The 18,954-nt window shown below is 42.5% G+C and overlaps 2 long non-coding RNA genes across 2 annotated transcripts; one reads left to right on the top strand and one right to left on the bottom strand.

The window, feature by feature from the left end:
• Positions 1-639: 639 nt before the first annotated feature.
• LOC133266413 (uncharacterized) lies at positions 640-6,258 on the top strand. The gene is made up of 3 exons (XR_009742386.1): positions 640-841; positions 5,501-5,592; positions 5,972-6,258. It is a non-coding gene; the product is annotated as an uncharacterized LOC133266413 (long non-coding RNA).
• On the bottom strand, positions 2,289-5,534 carry LOC133266414 (uncharacterized). The gene is made up of 3 exons (XR_009742387.1): positions 5,406-5,534; positions 5,126-5,208; positions 2,289-2,671 (listed from the first exon to the last, which is right to left on the bottom strand). It is a non-coding gene; the product is annotated as an uncharacterized LOC133266414 (long non-coding RNA).
• Positions 6,259-18,954: the final 12,696 nt, after the last annotated feature.

Raw genomic sequence — 18,954 nt, forward strand, 5'->3', positions numbered from 1 at the left:
CCTTAGGAGCAGGTGGGTAGGAACAGCCTGTGCTATGCTAGACGGATGGGAAAAGGAGGTAAAAAACTAAACTCCCTTCTGGTGTAAAACCACGTTTTAGGTAACTAATTGTTTGAATGGATGCAGTCTCAGTGCTTGGTACTCTGCAGAAAGCCCCCCACTGTGGTGGATCTCCAGGGGCTTTGTCTTCTCACTGCCAGCCTGTAGTGTTTCTCTTACAGAGGAATAATGTGCTGGTCCCCACAGGATGCTTTTTGTTGGGAGAAACAGAAGGCTGCATGGAGACCTCAGCCTTCCGGTATTTGAAGGGGGCCTACAGGGATGCTGGAGACTCTTCATTAGGGACTGTAGTGATAGGACAGGGGGTAATGGGTTTAAACTTAAACAGGGGAGATTTAAGTTAGATATAAGGAAGAAGTTCTTTAAGGGTGGTGAGGCACTGGAACGGGTTTCCCAAGGAAGTTGCAAATGCTTCTTCCCTGGCATTGTTCAGGGCAAGGTTGGACAGGGCTTGGAGCAACCTGGTCTAGTGGAAGGTGTCCCTGCCCATGGCAGGAGGGGTGGAACTGGATGACCTTTACGGTCCTTTCCAGCCCAAACCATCCTATGATTCTATGATTCTATTTCTGCAGAGAGCTTGGGGCAGACCCATGGAGCGGCATTGCAAGGAGGGACTTGTTCATCGTGCAGTCCTATATACAAAAACAATCAGTGCCTGAGAAGCAGAACAGTGGGGTTAATGTGAAGCCTTGCAAAGCTTCCCTAGTCTCTGGCACTATCCTGCAGAAGAGCTGGGACCAGAAAATCTGTTTCCTTCCCAGGCAACACACTTGGGGTACCTGTGCCTCTTGAATTTGGGTTTAAGATTTGTAATTGTTAGTACAGTTCCATGCTAAGGCTAGATACAAAATCCCCTTTAATAACATGCAGGTATCAGAGGAATTGCTGTCCCTGAAATGAGATATCTATGGGAACTGCGTGCTCAAGACATGTTTTGTAAATTGCTGCACTGTGGTAAGACTGTGATTCCCTGCTGCGGCCAAGCTGTGTTAACAGCTTCTTTTGCTTCTTACCATTCCCACCTCACCTAGACCTTTTCTGCTGTTCCTGCCTTCAGCTTTACAGTTCATCTTCTTTCTGTCCTGCACCAACCCTAGTGCTCGATCATGTACTAAGCCAATTCAGCTTGCTTTCTAGCCAAAACCAATTTACTTTCTGCTGGTTTAGTGAGTTGAATTGGCTTTGTGCTGTAAGCAAATGTGTGCTGGAGCAAGGACTTGGCAGAAGCATGTGTCCCAGCGGGAAGTAACGGGGGGGAGGGATAGGGGGAGAGGGCTACCTCTCTTGGCAGCAGCAAGTGGTGAATGTAACTGAAGCTTTAATGTGAAGTTGTGTCTTGAGACACTACTACCCATCAGTTAGTCACTACACCTTCTCAGTTTGGGGCTGTCATCCTGCTAGCAAAGGCAGTCTAACAGCAGGAGTGTTTTACTGCTTTGTAGTTCTGTTCCTAATTCTTACTGTTTCTATTTAAAGGTAGTTTAGGCTAGTTTGGCAGATTTTACCCTGAGGAAGGTCAGGGTGCCTGCATGAATTCCGTTCTCCTGTCTACATGATAAACATTTGGGAAATGCATTCTTCACTTGCATCCACCAGAGGATGTTGCTTTTGATTGGGGGCGAAGGAATTACAGCTCCCTTCAGGTAGGCAGGTTTCATAAAAACAGTAGAAAAATCACAAGGAGACATGGCTGAAAACAGAATTTGGGAGGGCGGGGGGTGTTACTGAAGTATGGAAGTACCTTGACAGCAGCTGTCTACAGTATAGCTAGTCGTTTTGTTAAACCATTTCTCTTGCTGGGCTGGAAAGGTTGGGGTGTTGCCATTTTGGTTTGATGGAACACTGGGTGGAATGGAAGGGATACAATTTCGACTGGGTAAAATTCAGGGAAGCTGGCAGGCAAGGTAAGTGTTTAAAAAGTGGTTCAAGTCATTGTGGAACCCAGTAGTTGAAGTAATGGGGTTGCAACCAACCCAGAATTACATGGTGAGATCTACATTAAAAACTTAATTGGGTGACCAAATGGATTTTCCCTGGGAACTCATAAAGCAAACTCAAGGCACTGAGCTAGTGATTGCTGGAGTTGCCTACGTATGACATAAGAACCAGTGAGACAAGCCACAGAAAATTGTGTTGATTATGGAGAAACAGCCAGCAGTAGTAGCAGCAATGTGTCTCTAAGGAGAAAAAAGTAGAAGAAGCTCATGAATGGACTGGATGTGGTACAGGCTAATTTTGGATGAGAACCATAATTTGTTCTTACCTTGTTGCAGGTAAAAGGATTCTGTGTTGTATGTAAGCAGATGGGTTTGTATCAAAGATACACGTGATTCTGTCATTAGTTTCTCCTTTTAATAGAAGTAACTTTGGGGACTGGATTTTGGCTAGCTACTGAAGTCCAGAGGGACTGATTTGCAGAAAACAAAGTGTGAACCATTTATATATATATTATTTTTTTCCCTGGTAATTTACTTGAATAGGTCACCTCTCTGTCTTGGATCAGTGCAGTCCCCCAATCTAGGTATAGGCTACAAGGTGCCATAAATAGACCTCCAGGGACAGATTTTGCCAGCCAGCCAGGCAGTCAGGGCACCACTGGAGTCTGTTGAGTCTAACAGGAACACAAAGGTCCTGAGATCAGCAGGACTAATATTAGCTTTGGCATATTTTTTTTCTACCCTCTTAGTGTTGCTTTTATATCAAATCTGTTGTTTATTGTTATGAACAGCAATAAAAGAATTTAGGTTGAAGGCATCCTTTTATTTTTATATATTTTTTCTTCTTAAAGAGATTTTGAAATCCCTGGTCTTTGGAAGGGGAAGTAAATTGAGTTTGGGAATGAAGTAGTTGGTTATGTGTTGGTCAATTTTTTTCTGTCCTAGTGGAAAAAAACCCATCACACCACCAAATACTGCTTCAGTAAAAGAAATGTAAACAATCTTAATTGATTTACTATTAACGTTGTATCCTTGGTGTGTGATATAACAAATATTTATTTTTAAAAGCAATGGAAACCATCCTAAGGCTTCTTTTATTGTTGTCTTTGGTAACATGTAAATTGTTTGTTTGGTAGTTGTTTCTTTTCCAAGACTGAGTCCTTCCCAGCATCTTCCGAGCTTAGTTCTGATTTAAAAATCTTACAACATGGATTTCTGAAAAGTGGAATTTTGTCACACTGAATCTAGACTCTGGCTGAGGAATAGCCAGCTTCTGGAACATTTCCAAAACAGGCTGAAGGCAGAGAGGATGTTTCTATCAAAGCCTTGAATCCTGAAAGAGTGTTATCTGTGGGCCCCTTCGTATTTATATCAGCTTGAAGTATGGAGCGGTAACACCAGCCTCACTAATGCTCTGAATCACCACAGCTGTCACTTCCATGCTGACTTTCCTCAAGTTCTGCTGTTGCTGGCCACCCAAGCTGTATCTGAAACCTTATTGTTCATTTTCTTTCTCCCTGCTCTTAAGCAGAGTTGTAGTAGGCTGAAGCCATTTTTCCCTAACATGATGAGCAAAACCAAAACGGCCTTAAAAAATCTGAGAAAGTGTTAGCATTAAAATTTCTCCCTCAGTTCTTAACAGTCCTTTCTCCCAAATTCCATCTGTGTCATGCTGAACTTGGGGAAACCCCTGTCTGAATAGATCTTGGAGACCATCTGCAATCCTATACTTGGTTTTCTATAATAATGTACCACTTAAATGTAAATGTATTCAGGACTGAAATTTGCTTTTGGAGGGCGTTTAGACCCTGTGCAAATCTTTGCAGTCTTACTGCTCTAACATTCGCACTGGTGGAGCTTATGCTTCTGGGTGCCTGCTTTGCAAAATGCACAAAATTGCAGCAAGAGGAGCTACCTAAGAGCTCACACCACTTCTCTGTCTCCTGGCATGAATGCATTACATTCCATTTTATGTTAGTAAAATATTTATGAAGTTTTATCAACATGATAGGAGCTCTTGCCTCTTTTACAAGAGGTAGGAATTACGAGCAGTCTGCCTTCTCTCTCAGTTAATCTACTCTTCCATCTAGTGTTTTTCTTTTCTCATCTGGACGTAGATACAATCCAATAACAAAGAATATTTGTTTTGTGGTCAAAACTATCAGGGTCAGAGTCTACACTCCTGGCAGATTTCTTGTGCATAGAAAATTTATGAAAGCACGGAGATGCTGGTTTCAGTAATCTATCCTTAAAAGGTATCCAGGCATTTTGTTACAGATCAAAACACATAACCCTGGGCAGCTCTGAGCTATTTACATCTGGTCTGTTTGGGCCATAACGTTGGCAATTGCATGCATCAAGAAGGGAAGAGAGGCATTAAATTTAGGTGTCCAGTTCATGGAAATGGTTTGTTGCAGTTTCTTTTGACCTTCTGAAAAGAAATGCAACAGTGGCATCCTGTGGCCTGAGCAGTTCATGGCAGGTGGGGCTGGTGTAGGGCAGGATCCACTGCCGAGGTCTTCCTGCACCCGTGGGAAACAGATCAAGTTATTTCTAAGTTCGTTTACAAAAGACGTCCACAGTGTTTCAACCCGGTGCACATCTTCTGCCTGAAGTACAAAGCTGCTGTCTAATTTTCCACAGGTTCTCTCCACCAACTTACCTTATATTCTGCTGTTTATTTTTGTACCAAACTTGCCAGTGTTTGGGAAAGAGAGGATGACTTCAGTTATCACCTAGGAGAGAGGACTTCTACGTTGCTGTCTTTGTGCTGCTGAGCATTTCCTCAGAAAAAAGGAATGGAGACTGCGAGTGTCCTGTTTTCAACTATCCCAGGCTTTAGTGCCACATACTTAGTTTAAAAATGAATGTTTTAGGAAAGTCCAATGAAGATAAGGCTAGTAAGAGTTGTTTTCCCTTGTGCCTATGTCATACCTGAGTGCTCACTCCCACACACCACGTGTGTGTCTCTTGAGTTTCTCAAAATCTTGGCCTTTATTTGTTTAACTTGGACAGGCTGTGATTTGCTTACCTCCTCACCAGCCGATATTGGCAGCCATGACCACCAGGCTCTCTAAAAGCTTGCAGGAATGCCAGAAGGTATGTTAATGAAGAACATACAGGCTTACCTGCAATCTTACGGGCACTTGTCAGGGAAGCTGTTGATGGCCTCATTTTTTTGGCCTTCTTCTGTTTTCCATTGTCTTCTCTTCTGTAAGAAAGGAGATGTTAAGGTGGTCTCTTTTAAAACCTCTTCCTTCCTACTTCTTACCTTCATATGTGGAAGAGTAAATGTTACTGCACGCTCAAGCACCAGGAAGGAGTGTGGGTGGAAATAAAACAATTTTGTTCATTCTGATTTTTCATTTTCTTGTACCCAGAAGGCTCTGCATGTTTTGGGTTATTTACCTTGAGAACTGGAAAAGCAGAGTATGGACAAGGGTGTCTGCTGCTGCCTGTGCATGGAAGAAATTTTGATGGCTAAGTTTTGTTTTGCAGGGAAGTCATCATGATCCCTTCTTGGGATGGCTGAAGCAGGAGGCATGGAAACAAAACCAGCAGCAGACAGGGGCTTAATTGTTGCCTTTAATAATGAGTGAGTACTCTTAAGATTTTTTTTTAAATTGCTTAACTGAGCTTGCACCACAGTTTCTTGCAGTATTAATCCCTGGGCTGCCTCTTAAAACACGCACATGCATGAAAACAAACAAATGTTAAGGCTGGCTGTGGCTCCAGTGATGTTAACCCCTGCTCCTTTTTGTCAGTTAAACTGACAACCAAGATAAGAAGAGCCGGTGTTGGTATAGTCTCTTGCAAAACAAACCACTCTTGACAGACGAAGCAGCCTCCTGTCAAACGAATTTCCTTTACAACTGCCGAGGGGACTATTTTTAGTTTCATCTGCCATTCTTTACTCCTTAATCATCTGGTTCATTTTTCTCAGTTTTTCTCTCTTTTTTCCCCTTCCCCACCAGCTCTTATACCAGGTACTGCTGATAATCTGCAAAGAAGGAGGGCACCGGGCTCTGATAGCAAGTATCTGCACCAGGATGCCACCAGCCTTACCATGTCCAGCTCAGCTCTAGTGTGTGAAGGAAGGGAGCCTTCAGAGAAGGGCAAATAGACCACCCTGAATCTAGATGAAGGATGTCAAAGACCAGCAAGTGAATGAGATCAGTTCTTGTCAGGCAAGAGTTTTTGTTAAGGCTGAGTTGAGAAAACGTGCTTTAAGTTGCAGGAGGGGAGCTACAAATGTCCACCACCGAAGCAAAATCACAGGCATATGGGATCAGGCAGCAATCTCTTCATATGCCATTAGCAAGGCTGAGCCTGGCTTTTCCATTGGAAATAAAATAAAAGTGTTCTGGGAATGATGGTGTTTATTCCATAGGTCTTGAGTTTCTGGTAGTGGCTGCCTTCCCTTTTTCGTCTGTTTGACCCACTGCATGTTCTTAGTCCCTTGAGCAGCAGAGTGATTCTTGTCTTCTGGCTGAGATATAAACAAGAATTCCTGCCTATCTGTAATCCATTAGAGATTTTGTGATGCTATTTGCAAGACTAGGAGTGTCTTAAGGCTTTGGTAGCTCACAAAATAACACTGCTTTGCTCAGCTCCACATAGTAGTTCAATCAAGTCCATCATCCTCTGCAGCATCTTTATAATGCCTAATTCACATGGGTTGTTATATATTCTATACAGTCTTCCTCCACAGTATGCAAAAGCTTCACAATGAGTGGTTTTATGCCCATGGTGCTTCTGTGAGGTACAAGTTGCTATAATGTCCACTTCATAACTGGATTTAGAGAGCACAGAGACAAAATGAGTAGTCTGAAGTCAAGAGGGAAGTTCCTGGCAGCAGAGGGAATTATGCCTCTGTCACCTGATAGTGAAAGTAACAGTCCTGGGGTTAGTGCACTAGCTAATGATTTCCAGGGAAGTGGCACAATTCTCATGAAGAAGGAATCGCTAGAAATGGTCAAAATTTCCTAACAAAAATGAGTTTTCAGATGATACAAATGTTTGCAGGAAATGCATGTCTTTTGAGAAAGTGAAGTAAAATTTGTTGTATTCAAACCAAAATGAACTAGGCTTAAAAGATGAATATTCCAATTGATCTCTTTTTTCCTCAGTGGGGAAAAAAAAAAAAAAAAGGAAGAAAACCTTCTGGGGAGGAAAACATAAAAGGGATTTCCTGATTTCTCAAATGGAGTGAGAATACAAATGCATTGTTGATTGAAATATAAAAACTATATTGCACCTTTTCTTCAGGATTTCCCCTCTCCATTCTTAGTTTTTTCTTTTTATCTCATAACTGACTAGTGCAAGAGTGACCAGTCTCCTTAACCCTAAAAAAAGTGTACCAGCACTTCAATCAAAATTCCTTAGCAAAGGAAAGTTAGAGTGAGAGAGCTGGGAAGAGGTTTTGTGGCTGACAACAGCAGCTCCTTACGTCTTTGGCTGCTTTACTCTCTGATTGGATTGAACGGGGATCTCCTTCACAGTTCTGCTGGCTCACCTCCTTCCATTGCTTGAGTTTGGACTGCACAGTAGCCCCACATTCATGCATCTGTGCTGGGAGACATCTGGTGTAATCCCAGCCTATGCATAGCAGAATTATTTGTGTGCTTCTCAAGGGCTGGTTCCCCTGCTGGGTCATATACCCGTCATATAACTGTTGTCGTGGTTTAAACCCAGTCAGGTAACTCGTTCGCTCACTTCCCCCCCCTTTTCTTGCCCTCCCCCTGCTCTCGGAGGGATGGAGAGGAGAATTGGAAAGAATGCAACTCCCACGGGTTGAGATAAGAACAGTTTAGTAACTAAGGTATAACACAAATCACTACTGCTACCACCAACGATAATAATGATAAAGGAAATAACAAGGGAAGAGAATACAACACCTCAGCACCAGCTGACCGATAACTCGGCCCCCAAGCCCGACCAAGCTCCGACCGATACCTCCTCCAACCCTGCAGTCTCTCAGCCCTTCCGGCTAACTCCCAGTTACATCCTGGGCATGACGTGCTGTGGTATGGAATACCTCTTTGGTCAGTTTGGGTCAGGTGTCCTGTCTCTGCTTCCTCCCGGCTTCCCCTCCTCCCTGGCAGAGCATGAGGCTCACAAAGTCCTTGGCCAAACCAAAACATCACTATCAGCTCTGTTCCCGAGCTGAAAGTCAAAACACTGCACTGCACCAGCTACCAAGGAGGAGAAACATGACTGCTACTGCTGAACCCAGGACACTGTGCAGGCTACAGCTGACAAAACCATTCCCGCTTTGCTTTTCCCCTTTATTCCATTGCTTTTGACACTGTAACTTTTTAGTTTCAGCTTTCTTTATCAGGACATTGGTGAGCTCTAATTCTGACTCTGCTGTTTTCAAGACCCTGAATTAGATTTTGGTTTACGAGCTGGAAGTGGGGAAAACACTAGAAGCAAGGCAGGTTTTGTATTTTTAAAGATGCTTGAAAGTCTGCCAGAGAGCTGGCAGTTTAGTGATGGATTCTGACATATCAAAGCAGACAAGTGAGAGTTCATAAGAATTCAAGTTCTGTTGAAAACCAGATTGAAACATGGCTAGCTGTGAGGGCTTTATAGAGAGAAAATTATTATTGTGGATATTCAGACTTATAAGTGTATTTCAGACCTTGCTGTGGGAAAAAAAACCTGTCATTCCAGCTTCATATGCATCCTTTGGATTTTGCCTCTATTACTCAGATGTTCAGTGTTTTCAGACCAGTCCATCTGTCACATCTCTTGCCTGGGTGCTTGGTTGGGACACTGCCCTTACGTGCCTGCACACATAGACTCTCAGTTTCCCTGCCACCTCTGCATGTGGAGCCTTTCTTTTAGGCATTTGTCCCCTTTCTCAGTAGTCCAGTTCCCTGCCTTTGTAGTTTTTTGTTGTTCTACAAACGGGGGCAATTGCATCTTCTTCTGGATCAGTGTCATGAGAAGAAGCAAGCAACTTCTTGGCAGAGAACCTAGAAAAAAATCATTTTGGTTCCACCAGGTAAGAAGGCTTTGACTGTCAAAATTTCTCATGGCATGTTAGGAGTTTTTGAGCAAAAGTGTCAGGATGAAATGAGAACACTGCTTTCAAAATGGCCATGAAAGGAGAAAGCCAAACAAAACAGAATTTTCCTCTTGCTCTGTGTAAAGGGCCTCTGTGCTGAAGACGTCACCAGCTGAATGCATATAAGAAGTCGCTGGCCATTGTTAAGCTCAATTAATCTTATTCTTGAGCCCATGATAACATCTGTGGATTATTTAAACAAAGAGATGGTGAGCAAGCAGGAGAAGAAAATCAAAAGAGGTTCTGCTGTGAACACTCACACCACCATCACCCAAGCGACGCTGTAATGTAGAAACTGGGTCAGAGACACCCTTCCCCCTCCATGCTGTCAAAGTTATTTGAGCGTCTATTGAAACCCTCACAATAGAAGAGTTTGGCTCCTGCATTTGCTAAGCAAAACTGATCTGTGTTTCTTCGCTCAGAAAAAGCTGCTGGGTAATTTTCCGTGAGAGTACAATGTGGCTGTTCAGCTGATCCCTGAAAGCTGATTTCTTGGTGATTTGCTTTTCATTTCATAAGGCATCACAGTTTTTATTTAGCATTTCTAAATGGACATGCTGGATCTGTGTTTAGAAGTCGTAAACCTCTTTCTTGCCTGTGTTAGTTTTAGGAGCTACACTGGTAGCCTTCATTCAAAGTTCAAAAGATTGCTGTGAGTCTCTTCGAGATGTTGCTGGCTCTGTTGTCTTACTGATGATATAAATCTAAGTTAATTACTTTATTTGCTTCTAGGATAATTGAATTAAAATATATTAGCTTGGAAATATGGCTTGGATAGATTCAAAACCAGCTCTTCTTGACTCTTCTCACTGCCCTTTTTAATCCCATATTTGAGTCTTTCATTCTTGTTTACAGCTGTCCCATTAGCAGTCCCAGCCTTCCAATGTGCTGTGTCCGCTCTGGAGTTTTTTTGTCTCGTTTTTCTGGCTTCTTTCAGAGAGTCCCAGTGGCTCTGCATTGTCCCGAAAGGAAAACCAAGCTACACTTCATACTCACAATGATGGTCTGCTCAGGTTTTGCCAGTGAGCATGGAGCCCTGGAGTTAGGCTATAAGGAGTGACATTGCTTGGCAGTGGTCGTAAGCACTTACTCCAGAGGAAATACGAGTGAAGTGGAATAGCAGGGTCCAGAGTCTGAACCTGTTTTCTAATATTCCGTAAATACATTCTCTTATTTCACTTGCCCTCCCTGCTGCCCTCAGCAAGCACTTCCACAGAGTGAGAACATGCCTTCTCACACTTTTCCCCTTACATAAAACGTCTTTTGTTTCTTGAAAATTGCCTGGGGGGGGGGGGGTGTCTGGGAGACTCACTTGGCCATGGAGCCAAGAAGGATGTTTGTGACGTGGCTGCTGGGAGTTGCACACCCTAAGTAGTTGTAGCATAGCGTGTTGAAGATGCATGCTTGGGGGTGATGAAAGAAGCAGTACTGACTGTTATAAAGCAAAAGTGAGAACCTTTCTGCCTGATTCTTCATCTTATTGTGTGTTAGTTTCAACAGCAAACATCTCTTGAGCTACCTTTCTTGAACAAGCACAAAATGATCTATGTCAACATGTGTTCCTCACTATGAAGAAGAAATAGAAATTCTTGTCACTTCACTCATTTTGGGAGAAACTAAAGAAGGCATTTGCACCTGAAGTTTGAGGAAGAATTACTTCTTTTGTTATCAAGGCTAATCCATCCCCATCTCTGGCACATGGCTAATCTGTAATAATCAAGTCAGTGCATATGACATAGTTTTTTGACAGGACAACATTGCTTAGTAATTTACTAGCATCCCACACACACAACAATAGAGTTATAATTAGCTCTCATCCCTAAAGTTGGAAGAGCTTTTCAGTTCATTGGAGGCTGCTGGCCAATTCTCTTATCTAATTGGATGAAGTTCCTACTTTCTCCCATTTTTATGATGTCTGCTTTTACACAAACTCATTAAGTGCAGCTGTACTCAAATTTTATAACAACAGTCCCAGTGAAGACTAGGCAGGAGTTTAATAGCTGTTCTGTTCTCTCTTTTTCATCTGATCTTAATTCATTTTGGTGGTTGATATGTGCCCAAACATCTTTCCCTAGCACCTAATTCTCCCCCTCCAGCTTTTTATTATAAATCATCTTAATAACTAGAAACCAGACAAATTGCATAGGATTCATCTGTCTGTTTTGAAACTGGACAGTTTACAGCTTGCTTTCAAGGATGATGGATATAAAGCAATTGCTTGTTTCTGTGAGGCATATAGAAGTAATTTTTCCCTTAATTTTAAAGCTGGCATTAAGGTGTAATACCATAATTGCTACACTATTCTTTAAATCTTCAGAGGCATTAGGCTGATTATACAACTAGAATAGCAGCACCATAGTTAACATTATATTAAGCTTTTCCATTTGGATAGAATTTTTGGCAAAACAAATACATTTTAAAACACCACCCCCCCTTTTGTCAGTATGACTGCTTTTTTTCTCATGTTCTTGTGTGTAATTCTGAATTTCTACCAAGTAAAGCATACATAGTAATAGAAAGTCTTCATTTGCCAGAACTTGAATTTGTCTACTGTTATTGCCTACATATATTCAAATCACATTTACAAAGAAAGATTCACCACCTGCTTCCTGCAATGTATCAGATATATCAGTATTAGAAGTGATTTTAGAACTTCCATGGATGTTGTTTGCGTTTGTTGTTTGGGTTTTCTTTTCCACAGGAGAACTATTCCAGAGTTTCCTGGGGAACTTCCAGCTGTAAAATTTCCTTCCCGTGTTGCATTTTCCCATCAAACAAGGTAGAGGAGCCTGGAGGAGAGAGGGAAACTCTGGGAAAAAGCTGTCTAACAATGATTGTTTCATGAGGACACATACCTGTGGCCGTAAATGCTCTTTTTACAGCCCAGTGGCGGAGAGACCTGTCTGACAATGAGGATGGGGGTCTTAAGTTATAGCTATGTATGTGCACACATCTGTAGTGCTAAAGAGGGAGACAGCAAAGGAGTAGAGTGAGACACCAGCAGAGAGATTCAAAGGGACTTCCTCCTGAGCCAAATTCCTATAGAAGGGGAATTTTCTTCTGCTGGTGCCCCACCTCCTACATCAATATTCCTTTCAGGTTGTAGTTCGCTCCTGACTCAGAAGGTTACCAAAGGCTTGACTCTTATGAGGTTCACAACTCCCTTACCTTCATCTAGGATTTGTGGTCTTGCGAAATACAAAGCCTGGTATGAGCAGGGAGGACACATGAGTAGGGAGGACCTACTGAATCCTTCTTGAAATTGGTCTACCTTATAGTTCTCCCTCAGTTCAAGTAATCATAAAGAGGTACCAGAGTTGAACATTTTGTTTCTGTTCCTGTGAGAGTATGAAAAATGAGCAGTGTTGTAACCAAGTCCTTGGTTACTGCTGTCAATAGAGCTTTACAGCAAAGCTCATCTGTGCAGGTGGATTATCAGTCTTCTCAATGATGACACGAACAGGTGGTTTAATTCGTTGTTCTAATATAAAACTTAATTTCAGCATGAGTCACAAGTAGTTTTGACTGATAAATGTCTTTACTCAAAAGATGAAATTTGCTAACTTCTCTTGTTTTCAGATACTCGGCTCCATCTGTATACATGTTTCATCATGTACTCAGCTCCTGCTTAGACAAGCATGAAATACAGGTATTCTTGTTTAGAGTCCCATAGTTTTGTTTTTTCCATTTGGGGCTGCTGCCCCACCTCTGCATAAGGTAAGCTTTGCCTGATGTTCATAAGCGAGAGCAGTTAGGTCTCTTCTACCCAATAACGGTAATTCTTAAAATGGAATTCTGACACCAAGTTGTCTTCTAAGCATATAAGCTGATTTTCATAGGAAATACTTTATGCATTAAAAGAGCTTATATAATGCTGAACTGTTTGTTTTGTCAGCTACAGTCATCATGGGCACATCACTAAAATGACAACAGTGGCTGCTCTGTGCTGTCTAATTTTGCAGTGTTTTGACGGAATTTAAGACATGAATGTATGTTTGTGCTACTAGTCATTGGTGAATCATACCGCTTAATTACATGGGTCAACCAGATGTGGTCTTGGGAAATGAAAATGGCTTCTTTAATTTGTGACTTTGAGTTTGTTTGTACACTGCTTGTGTTGGAAGTAGCATTAGTTAATGGAGACTATGGAAAAAGTGGTGACTTATTTCCCTAACACTTGAGTGAGCGGTGGTAGTTGTTGGAAGATGTGATGACAGAATAAAAGCAGGGTTTAATTTTGGTTTTGAAATGGGCGGGGGTGGGCAAATGGAAGCTCAAGGCACATTAATGAAGTTATGTTGACAACTGTTATGTGTAAAGTCTGTCATGTATCTCATTGCAATGAATGTGTCTTTATGAGCAAACTGCATTGGAGACATCTCTGATATTGTCAGCTGTAATTAAAGAAAAGGATGATTCGGTGGCGGGCATACAGTTGAAAATGAAGGGCAGTTTGTTTTTTTTTATGTGGGTGTGTATACTTGTGTTTGCCAAAAGTAACATATTTTTTGACTAGCTATTTTTTTCCAAGTAACTACTACATCAAAAAAATTAATTTGTTTGGGGTTTTTTGTTTGTTTTTTGTTTTGCTTTGCTTTAATAAATTTTCTCCTAAAGGAGAGAATTTGAGCATTTTTGAGCAAGCAAATGAAAACTTTTTGATCATGTCTTTGTTGGTGGCATTCTGGAGATGCATAGAGAAATTACTTCCAGGAAGACTTGGAAAAGCATAAGGTAAAATGTCACTTGTCAAGCATGCAAAATAAGCAAAGAAAGAAATGGATACCTCTTAGAGCAGGGTACATCTGTGTTTGCATGTGTTGTGCTCACTCGTAATGCATGTTGCAGCTGTGTGTCATGTTCCATTTTCCTAATACCTTTCTGACTGTATCACAGATTTTGGTGTTGCTTTCAAAGGGGCTTGCAAGTATTGGAAAGGGACAGCTGGGGTTTTGTCCTCATAAGGGATGAGCAGCACTTGGGATGGCTGCCTGATTTTTTCCAGCCACGGAGCTTCCCAGCGCAATCAACTTGAACTTAGGAGAAATGAAGATATTTGGAGAAAGATCCATCCTTTTCTCAGGTAGTTGAATAACCTTGTATAGAAGTTAAATCTGTTGTGCAGCTACCAATGGCTCCATTTCCAGTGAAAGTACTAAAATATCTCTTCCTATCTCCAGCTGATATTAATGGGAGTTTCCCAGTAGATGGTGATGCGAGTAGTTCTCAAGTTGGTAGCATGAATCATAGAATAGTTTGGGTTGGAAGGGACCTTCAAAGGTCATCTAGTCCAACCCTCCTGCAATGAGCAGGGATATCTTCAACTAGATAAGGTTGCCCAAAACCACGTCCAGCCTCACCTTGAACGTTTCCAGGCATGGTGCATCTACTCCCTCTCTGGGTATTCTGTGCCAGTATCTTACCACCCTCATTGTACAGAATTTTTCCCCACATTCAGCTTGAACCTCTCCTTAGTTTAAGTGTGTGATATGAAGAGGAGCTTAGACCCATCAACTTGGGATGCTATCTCATCCCTTGTTGGAGGTTTTTTTATCTTTTCCACTACTTGAATACCATCTTGTACGATCTCTGGCCCAGCCTTCCTTTCCTCCTCCATTTTGGCAGAAAACAAGGAAGCAGCCATAAAGTAACAGGCTTGACGGCTAATTCCAGAACTGGAAGCTGTGACTTGGATGTAAGTGGAAGTGCTATTTGTCCTTGGTTAAAGATTGATTTTATGTCCCTAATGAAAACACCGGGACAATTCATCGTGCTGATTTAGCTAGTCAGCAGCAAGAGTGAAGGGCTTATTAGATACTTTGTCTGTAAGGCAGAGGAATGAGGAGGAGCTGAAAATGAGCACCTTTGTTTAAAATACATTAGTTTCTTTTCCATAGCCACATTTCTAAAGTGTAAAATGCTTCAACTTCTTTTAGAGCTGTGTGTTGGAGGAAGCTGTGCCTGCTGCTAGCAGTAAATGAGTTACTTAATGGGAAGAATGTTAGCAAAGCCTGGAGAGAAATAACAGCTGCTTTTTTAAGTGCAAAAAAAAACCCTATAATATTTCAAAACTGTAGCAAGATCAGGGATTTTTTTTAAAGGCCTGGATGAAAGGAAATTAGTAATGTGTAGGGGGTGCTGAATGGTCCAGTCACCTCACCTGTTTTAGTCCTGAATGTGGAGGGAATTCAAAGTCCGATGCCAGATGGAAAGCAAACCCAGAGCCACATGAACTACTAGCCAGTTTCCTTCAGCAACATTAATTTAGAGTCTCATGAGAACACCTTGGTTTGCTGCCAGTTTTGCCTTCAAGCAAAATTATCGGAGGACAGAGCAGTGCAGGCAGCGGTCCCTTTCAGGCGGCACAGGCTGCTGGCTTGGCTCTACTGAGAGCTTTATGGGGTAAGTCTGTGCCCTGGCTCTGTGCTGAAAAGCAACATTAATTATACCACAGCGCCGTGGGTTCTCCCCCGCCTGCCAGGTGTATTATAGGGTGCTGGCATCTTTTTGCTAGGAAAGGGGCTTGCCAAAACTTGTGCTTGAGGTTGGTTGATGTGCTTTGCGTTGCTGGTTCCCACTGGTGGGCTCCTCAGTTGTTTGGTGGGAGAGGGCCAGTGGAGGTGGTGCAGGTCAGGAAGAGGGGCTATGTAGCCAAAGTCACTTTTATTTGCTGTTTGCAGTGTTGTGGGATCACACAGTAACAGGTATGGAGGCGTGATGCCTCTCCACATATTCCAGTGCTGTTGCCTTCAAGACTGCCTTGGCACCTGTTAGGGTTTCTCATGTGGCACATGGGTTAATATTCTGATTTCTTGCTGTTTTCTTTCCAAGCTATCCAGGAGTCACAGTGTCTTTCTTTTCTTTTCTTCTGTTCTTTAATTCTGTTTTTTAGAGTTGTGAGGTGCTGTTAAGATCTGAGATGTGTAAGACTGTGACAAGGGCAATGGTTCAGACTGAAGCAGGGTAGGTTTAGATCGGACATAACAAAGAACTTTTTTATGATGAAGGTAGTGAGACACTGGAACAGGCTGCCCAGAGAAGCTGTGGGTACTGATGGGCTGCAGCAGTTCCATCTTGGAGCCGGCTGGCATTGGCTGTATTGGACATCAGGGAAGCTTCTAGCAACTTCTCACAGAGGCCACCCCATTAGCCCCCCAGCCACCAGAACCTTGCTATGCAAACCCAGAACAACAGGATAAAGTGTGTTTGTGCCATTCAAACCAAATTATGCTGGATCCGATGTCATTCATTCCCCTACAGCCTGAGTAAACACCTTAGCATGGGCCATGGCTGCTTTGACAGAATAGTATCAGGTGTCTGTTCATAATCTGGATCAAACTATCTCAGCTCAGTGGTCTAGCAATGCAGAGACCACCATGGTGCTTACGATTGCAGTAGCATAGCCTGAGATATGCACACTGGGCATTATTGTTAATAATCCACTGACAGTATCATCCACATATATTGCACCTTGTCCACCAAAGGGTCTTTCAAGTTCTCAGAGAGCTGAGAATAGTAATATTCTTGAAGGCAGAGGTAGAAAAGGAAAAAAATTACTTACTGGATATGTTGAGGATCAGTGATCTTTTTAGAGTGGGAATGTACAGGTGGGGAGACATTTAAAGCTGCATAAAACTCCAGGTGACCTTAAGGAAATTACCAACTATGCCACTGGGACATATCTGACCACATTGGCAGGGAAGTGTCTGTAGCTTATCAGCTGAACAAAGAAAGGGAAGGAGGTTCCTTTCCACTTCATCTCCAAATAAATAGATTGCCTGGGTTTCATTCCTGTTACCCGTGGCTTCACAAAGCTTTGCACCAGTACTGTCTGATCCAGATGCACATTTTTATCTGCATGACCAGGCCCGTGTTTGAGTTTGAGTGCAGATTTCAGATTTCAGAGCTTCTCACTATAATCAAGGCATTGCATTCCCACCTTTGTGGCTGTCCTTGTAATTGGGAATTCTGGAGGGCACAGGCAGAAAAGGGCACACATTTCTCTGGGATATCCAAGAAGCAACTCAGTACATATTTTAAAAGCTTTGCACTGGTCAGTACCAGAATAGGTATCCCCATCAGACAGGAAGAAGCATCTTCTGGCTGAACTAATCCAGAAACACTTTTCATTATATGGCAGGATAGTAAGGAGTCTGCCTGCACCTTGAAAAGTCCTGAAAAAATGTGAACTGCAGGCTATGGTGGGGTGGATGCTTCAGGAGCTGCTTTGTTGTTTGTCCATCTGCACAAGCCAGTTTCTTGCAGTGCACAGATCTTGACTACTTGGTCTTTTGCCCTGAGTAAACTGTCCTCAGAGGCAGTTCTTGGTACCAAAAAGTTGCTTACCAGCAGAAGGTTAACTCCTCTTAGGGTCAGGTGTTATGCAGAACTTAAATGGCATGCAGTTATCTGGCCAACCACAGTGGAGTAAATATTACTTTGAATCACTTCCAGTCTTCCATTAAATATTTCATAAGCACTGGGGACAAAAGCAGGAGCTATGGGTACTATGGGACCTAGAGCCTGCTGCTGCAAAGGGATTGCAATGCGCTGCCAGCAGTGCAGCTTCTGTGCAGACTTGCAGTGCTTGAGACTATTCAAGTATATTTTGAGAAGGGAGCTTCCTGTTTTTTTCCCAGAAAAAATAGTTTTAAAGGTGCTCCTGCCTAATTTTCAGAAAGCCAAACCCCACCTTAGTTATCAGGTCAAACATTCAGTTTGTCTTTATCTAGACCTCTTCTGTTCTCCCCATCTGTTCACTGTGCTGGGTCCCAGTGGAAAGGTCGGCATTTAATCATGGGTGCTGATCTGTTAGCTTTTTAGAAAAACTGGAGTCATCTGAATGGGCAGAAAGAGGAGAATCACTGAACTAGTTTACCTGGGTTTGCTGAACTTGGTTTGCTTCCCTAGGGAAACTCAATCCCATCTTCCTTTGTTAGGTTTTAGTTAGATAAAGACAGTGCTGAAGCTACATTCCTGCAAGTTGTTTCTTCCTTTTTTTTTCAAGTCTTACAGAGTAAGGGTGAGGAAATGGCAGGATTTGCAGAACTGCAAATTTGCTTACCTTCTGCCTTGCAAAGGATTTAGTAACCTTGCTCTCTGCTGGAGGGTTTGATCCTATAGCCCAGAGTCTGTTAGCTGTGTTTCGCTGCTGTTGCTTCTTCTTTTGGTTTCAGGCTGACTTCCTCCATCTTCTGTGTCCTTCAGGACATAGACAGAGGGGTAGATGTTTTGCACGTGTCTGAATTGTCCTTGAAAGGCATTAAACTACTAACTTCGGGTACTCACAAGTGCATCCGTGGCAGCACAGTGCGAAGTCTAGGCTGCAGAACCCACTCAAGAGGCTGGGTAGATTCCTAAAGCAGTCAAATACTCATTATCTGAGCACATTTAGCTATATTCTACATGAACTAAAGCCACAGAAGTTATGAGGCCACAACCATGATTTGAGGGCCAGTTAATATGGACCTTCAAGAAGCAAAATACCTGCTGGAAAGCAATCGCAACTGTGACAAACCTTCAGCAGAAACAAAAATACTTCTGTGTTCCTGTTGAAATTTGCTAATATGCTTTTCCACCTTCTTTCTACAAGGACAAAACTAGTTTAGGCAATTAAATAGAAGAATCTTGCTGCACCCTCCACATCAGACATCTTCCATACATCAGATGTATGTGAAAGCAGAAGGGGTGACACATCTGGTTGTGATCTGTCCTTGGGTCCTTTGGGCACATGATAAATCTGTGGAGTGCATTTCACACAGCAGCAGCTTATCAAACCTGGGTTCTTGAATCTCCATGCACGGAGGCCTTTGAGGATGGCTGATGAATACTGGCCAATGTTGAGTAGAACATGTCAATAGAACTATCAGGAAGGAAACGTTTCAT

This window comes from Pezoporus flaviventris, unplaced genomic scaffold, assembly GCF_033815535.1.
Source record: "Pezoporus flaviventris isolate CSIRO_AGI_PZ_B2104156 unplaced genomic scaffold, CSIRO_AGI_Pfla_v1 ptg000007l, whole genome shotgun sequence".
Taxonomy (NCBI): Eukaryota; Metazoa; Chordata; class Aves; order Psittaciformes; family Psittacidae; genus Pezoporus; species Pezoporus flaviventris.